A 6,130-nucleotide genomic window follows, 5' to 3' on the forward strand; every position below is an offset into this window, starting at 1 on the left:
CTGAATGGAGCAGGCATCTTTTCCCCAACTGCTCCCATCCAAGCATTGCCCCAGGGGATGGGGGTTCCCCCGGCTGTCACGCAGACACATCCATGTCTCCGTCCCCCGGCACAGCTTGCTAGCTTCCCACAAGCAGTGAAAACGCTGGCTGCACCTTGAGCTGGCACAGCTAGGCTGAGCACACGACGAGTTTGGTAACCTTCATAGTGGTTTAACAACACTCAAGTCCCAGTAGGTGCGACGGGTTTTTTTTTTTTCTCCATGCCAACCTGCTGCGTCCGCACTGTTGCTGGTACCCTGGAACATCTGCTTTACCTTGCCGGCACAGCTGTGCTTGATGTACCTTACACTCGTTTAGGCATTGCACAACCCTCTGGCAGGGTTGTTTATCTTCTGCGGGGATATCCAGGAAGACCAGAAATTTGAAGAACAGATTCTGGGTGTCTGCAGTCACTGCAGATGGCAGGCCTACTCACGCAGGGCTCGAAGCCCTTCTCCCTCATCCATGCCAAAACACACTGTACCCCAAGGGCCCCACAGATTTCAGCGGGGCTCTTCCCAGAATCGCACACTGAGTCACCGTGAGTAAGTGCAGCATCTGCCCCTCACTCTCCACTGGTCCCGTGGGCCTCCTGGCTTTGCTTTTATGAGTAAGATCTCCATCACCAGACCCGGGGTCAGAGCCGCCCTCCTGTGCCAAACCGGGGAGCCAGTCCGGGTGCCCCAGGCGCACGGCAGCACATCCTGGGAGCTTAGCCACCGGCGTCAGCGGGGCCAGGCATCCCGGCACTAGATTTCAAGAGCAGGGGAGAGAGCTGCACTGGCTGGGTCTGGCTCCCGGTGAGACGCCAACAGGGGATTTCAACCACCAAACCCCACGCCAAGCCCAGAGTCGCTGGCAGGGCGAGACTCCGTCCTTCCAAAACTCGTTGCGATCTCCTGCACCTCCCCACCCTCTGCCTGGGAAGAGAAAGCGCTAAGCTGTGTTCTCCCCCCCAAATTCCTTTTGTGTCCAGAAATATCTGTGCTTTGCAGAAAGCAGCAGGAATTATGAGTTACAGAGACGGGGAGCAGCCCATGTCCCAGGCTGCAAGGTCGGGTTTTCCCAGGCATTTCCACACCCCGTAATACCCCAGGAGAATGAAGCATTTATACCTCTTCAGCGGTACGAGCCCCAGCTTCTTCTCATCAGCTGCATACAAAGTGCCTTTTTTATAGGCACACTGGCATAAGCAGTTCACCAGCATCCCTGAAAGCTTGTCTTGAAAAGAAAAGCCTTTTCCCAACCAGCTACTGCTTGTAATGCACCTCGGCCATCGCTTTATCCGTGTTTTGGTGGTACCTGCAGGATTTGTTCCGGCTGCGTTTAGCACCACGAGAAGCACGCGAGGAAAGGCGATGGTCAGAGAGCAGACTGGAAGTGAATTCGCTATCTTCTTCCCGTGATTTCTTCCCCTCCCACCTCTTTTTTCTTACCTTTCCACAGAAGAAAAAGTAATGGTTGAAATAAGTTTGATCTGGGAGAGGGACGGGGATTTTATTTTTTTTTAAAAAAAGATAAAGTACTCCAAAAGAAATTCCAGTTAGAGAAAAGATTTCACTTTCTGTCAAAAAAGTGTTTTCGCCAGAAATAGTTTTCACCAGCTGTGACCCGTGTTTATCTCAATATCTTCTTCCCCGTCGCACGGTATTTTTAGCCATATTTGCCAGAGGCATGTTTCAGTAGCAGCATTGCCTGTTCCAGGATTGGGTCCCTGCAGGATGCCCTCCTCCCCCCGTGTATTTGGCTTCACTGAACGTGATCCTAATTTGATTAGGGGCAGCTGTTTGTAAGGGTAAGTCCAGAGAGACCCCAGGGACAATAACTCATGCCTGAGCTCAGGGGCAGGCGACCCCGAGCTGAGCCCTCGTAGCGGGGGAAAGGCAGGGGATGCCCCATGGTGCAGAAGCAACCATCATCTGCATGGGATCCAGCCAAACCTGGAGCCAGCAGCCCCGCTCTGGGCAGCCACCGGTGCTGGGGACCATCCCGGTGGCAGGGCAGGGGAGGAAGAGGGTCCATCACCCCGCAGAGCACCGGCCACGCACAGGGGCCGGCTGGAGCGCGCCCTGCCTTCCCCAGCAGCCAGCCGCTGCTCGCCCACGGACCTGCAACCAGAGCCTCCGTGCCCGGTGTCAGGCACCAGCTGCCCCTGCCTACCTGGCTAACATCCATCCAGGCCCCCGACAGATGCTAGGCAGAGAAGCTGTTGTTGAATGGCTATTGTTGAATACCACCGTTTGAGGCACGGGCTTACGGCTTTTGTTCAGTTGGGTCTTGTGCAACGTCTGGGGCACAGATAAAGATTGGAGTGCTGCTTCCACACAAGCAGACGCAGGCGGATGAGGCCAGCGTGTACTCCTTCCCCCTCAGTGCCGCCCCGTCCCTCCGCTCACTCCTGCCCAGTTGTAGATGTCAGGGAGAAAATAAGGTAAGTGGATGCATACAAATAAAAGAGAGAGAGAGAGTAAAGAAAGGAAACACCCTGAAGACAGAAGACTGTGTGTCTGCTGCCAATCATTATAACAATAATGGCCATCAAGCACAGACACAGATTACTCCGCTGTCTCCTGCCTGGCTGCCTGCACGGTCAGGACTTTAGCCCAACACATTAGTTAGAAAGTCAAAGGCACTGAACTTGGGACCTCGGTTTCTCTGATAAGGAGAAAGTGCGACAGCCAGACCAAAAGCTGGGAGCTAGCTACCTTTTACACACTGCGAGTAAGCCCAGCTTCGTGCTGATATTTAAAAGATCTTTGCCCTTTAGCTTGAGCAGGAAATCTTAAAATGGAAAATATGCAGCTTAAAGGAAGGGGTGAGGCTCGCTTGAAACGTAAGAATGTACATAAGGATAGGAAACAACAGGTTGTTAAGAAACTACAATTCAGTTGTTAAAAAAATCGAGGCCCAATATAGTTTTTATTTCCCCTCATTAGGGATCAGCAAAAATTGTTTTTCCTTCTTTTTTTTTAAGGTTTGCCATGAGCAGAGGAAACTCTTTCTCCCTCCCAGTGTTGCCTCATTTTGCCGGCCACCGCAGAGCAGAGGGGGTGAAAAGCCCCTTCCCCCAGCACAGGGAAAGCAGCTGGAGGGCAATGCCGAGAGAGGAGAGGGGCGACCAGCCGCTGCCAGAGGCACAGTGGATTCAGAGCTGCATGGACCACCAGCTGAGAGCACCTCATTTGTAAGTGATGCCTGTACTAGCAAGCTGAGCAATGCCAAGGCACAAGCTTGAGGGCTTTGCTGGCTAATGCAAAAGAGTGCATACAGATCAGTCTGAGACCTCTTGAGGGATGAAGGTAGAAATTTTCAGATCCTCAAAGGCTTCCCAATTCAGATACCCTGCAGATAAGGTCAGGGTGCTTCTGGGTATAGCAGAGGTGAAACTTTTACCACGCGCACAGCTCTGAGCTTTGGTGCCTTCAGGATTAGGTAGCAGCAGAGCAAGGTGATGTTTTAGCAACAAGCGCTGGGCTGGGGCACCTCTTTTCCTCCCAAGTCCTGCCCTGGCATCCCATTTTATACAGTCGGAGCTGCTTGTGTATATCAGTAACTGCTCTCCCACACGCAGATTTCCTCCAATCACTGACTTCAGTGGGGTGGGATGCCAGCCCAAATGCCAGCCCACGATTATGCAGAGATCGGTCCAAAGGATCGACCTCCTCTCATGCAGTTACTCGGTAGCTTTAATGCCACCGATCCGCGTGTGTCCCAAACAGCATCACTGATGTCAGGTTAAACTTACCTGCACCGCCTCCTTGCTTAGTAAACATTTTCTCTATTATATCCCCAGTGCCAGATGGAAAGAGGGGAAAAAATTAACTCAGTATTATTAACAGCATTACAGCCTTACAGCCTTGCCCTTTAAGTCTAATTAGAGAGAGAGTTACTGCCAGGACACACAGTGTCCGACAGCCAACTGGGCTCACCCCAACACATTGGCAGGACCGGACTGCTGGTGCAGTAGAAAGCCTCCTTCTCCAGCCCCCACTGATGACACTGAACCTGCAAATGAGTGCTATGAACTACCCACCCTCTCTCTTCGAAATGCTGCTGAGGGATAAGTGCCAGCATGCCGGTGGTGCTGCTGCGTGGACCTTTCTCTCGCTCACCCAGCTGCAATCTGCAACAGGCTGGCAGGACGAGCGTGCCTCTCTGCCTGGGGATATGGAGTGGCTTCTGAGATGCCTGACACCCCAGTTTTCTCCCACAGTTGTGCTGGGCCCCTCAGAAAACTCACCGCCTCCTCAGAAAATGGGCGGTTTCTCTGCTTCCTCCCACCCCTGCCCAAAGCCAGATTCCGACAGGGAGCAAAGCTGGAGGGGTCCCTGACGGCACAGAGGAGTTAGGCTGAGTTACGTCAGTGTGGGGACATGGCATCTTATTTCCCTCCTTCCATCCCATCGTCATGGGGGTAGAGGACCTTTCTGGCCTCCCAGGTACTGTCCCAGGCTTCCTCCGGGACACTGAATTTTCACAGCTTCACTAGTTCCCGGGAGGAGCCCCAGGCTTGGAATTTACACTGCACAAGGGCAGGCAGCTCTGACCTATGAATTGGGGCATGAAACCTGAAACAGGGCATATGCCTTTTACCGTGTGTCCTGTGTCTTGTTTTGTGACCTGACACTGTTTCCAGGTGTCCGACCCTGACATGAGATCAGCTCTTCTCTTGCCTGCCCCTGATGGGCACCAGTGTCATTCCAGCAGCGTCCAGGGAATGACTTATTTTTGCACCACCATTATGGCCAAGAAAAACCCCAGCACTGAAGCAAGAGAGTTCTGGGAACTAGCTAAGGAGCTGAGCAGAGTAAGCTGTGGGTCTCTCAGCAGTGTAAGCAAACTCAGATCTTGCTGTTCAAGACCAGCTGCTCCCACTGCGATCAGAAAGGTGATGGCATATGGGAAGAAATGGCTGCTGTTAAGGACGGTCATCTCCACTCAGCTGCAATGCTTTGCCCCCTCTCCACACCACATCCCTTGATTGCAGTCTCCATAAGCAGCCTCAAGTGAGTGAAGGCAGCAGAAAGGGCATCCTTTGGCAGCCCAAGCAACCCACAGCCCAGGCAACACTTAATTTGCTCAGCTCTGAAGCTGGACCTGAATCCAGATCCTTCCTTCCTCCCCAGGCTAAAGGACTACTAGCTGATTTTACCAGGAGTTTTCTGCTGTCCCTCTGGCTTAGACTGGACTCTGGGCAACTGCTCAGGCTGTTCACTGCCTCTGCTGTTAAAGCAGTGACGGCTGGTGAGACAGCCAGGAAAGAGCAATAAAATTACATCAATGGGCTCTGGCACCTGCCGTTGCTGTAACAGCACTGTCAATGATATTATATCAAGAGTTCATTTGCATGACTGTAAATTGCAAGATGCTTCCCACAGTCTGTCTCGCCCAAGAGAGACGCAGGCAGGCAATTCCCTATGTCGGGCAGGTACTTGAGCACGGATGGGAGGCAGGTGAATCATTCTGGAGAAATAACTGTGCAGAGACAGCCAAGTGTTCATCAGCCTGTTCATCAGCCTTTTCTCTCTCCTACTTCCATTCCCAGCAGCAGCTTCTCAGCCAGGACGGAGGAACTGTGGTGCCTGCACCCCAGTGGGCACCAGCCGGGGAGAGGCAGGCAGGTGTCTCCACTCAGGGCTGTCGGGAGGCAAATCCTGCAGTTGGTTTACAATGCTTGCCCAGTTTTACCAGGGAACATATATGGATCAGGGTTCTGCAAGTTCATTTGTCTTCCAGAAGTTTTTTCTAAGTCATGCGCTGTTATTCCTCCACCTATCCAAACAATATGCAGGGCGTGCCAGCGCAAGGAGGCTGAAGCACAAGGCAGGCGTCCTGAGGAACATCCTCAAGATGGAGAAGATCGTACTGTGGGGAAGGACGTAGTCCTGGCTGCAGCACTGGGGCTGATTGCTCCTCGGCCATGGCACCAAGTCCAAGCTTGTAGAGCGTGGTTTGTGGTAACAGCTGGTTATGGTTGAGTCCCCCCAACACCTGCAAGGCTGGGATGTGTCAGTGCTGTTATTCCTTTGCCTACTAGGTCCCAGATGGCATCTCCACAGGGACATAAAATAAACAACAATGGCAGGAAAG

This window comes from Mycteria americana, chromosome Z (assembly GCF_035582795.1).
Source record: "Mycteria americana isolate JAX WOST 10 ecotype Jacksonville Zoo and Gardens chromosome Z, USCA_MyAme_1.0, whole genome shotgun sequence".
NCBI classification, from domain to species: domain Eukaryota; kingdom Metazoa; phylum Chordata; class Aves; order Ciconiiformes; family Ciconiidae; genus Mycteria; species Mycteria americana.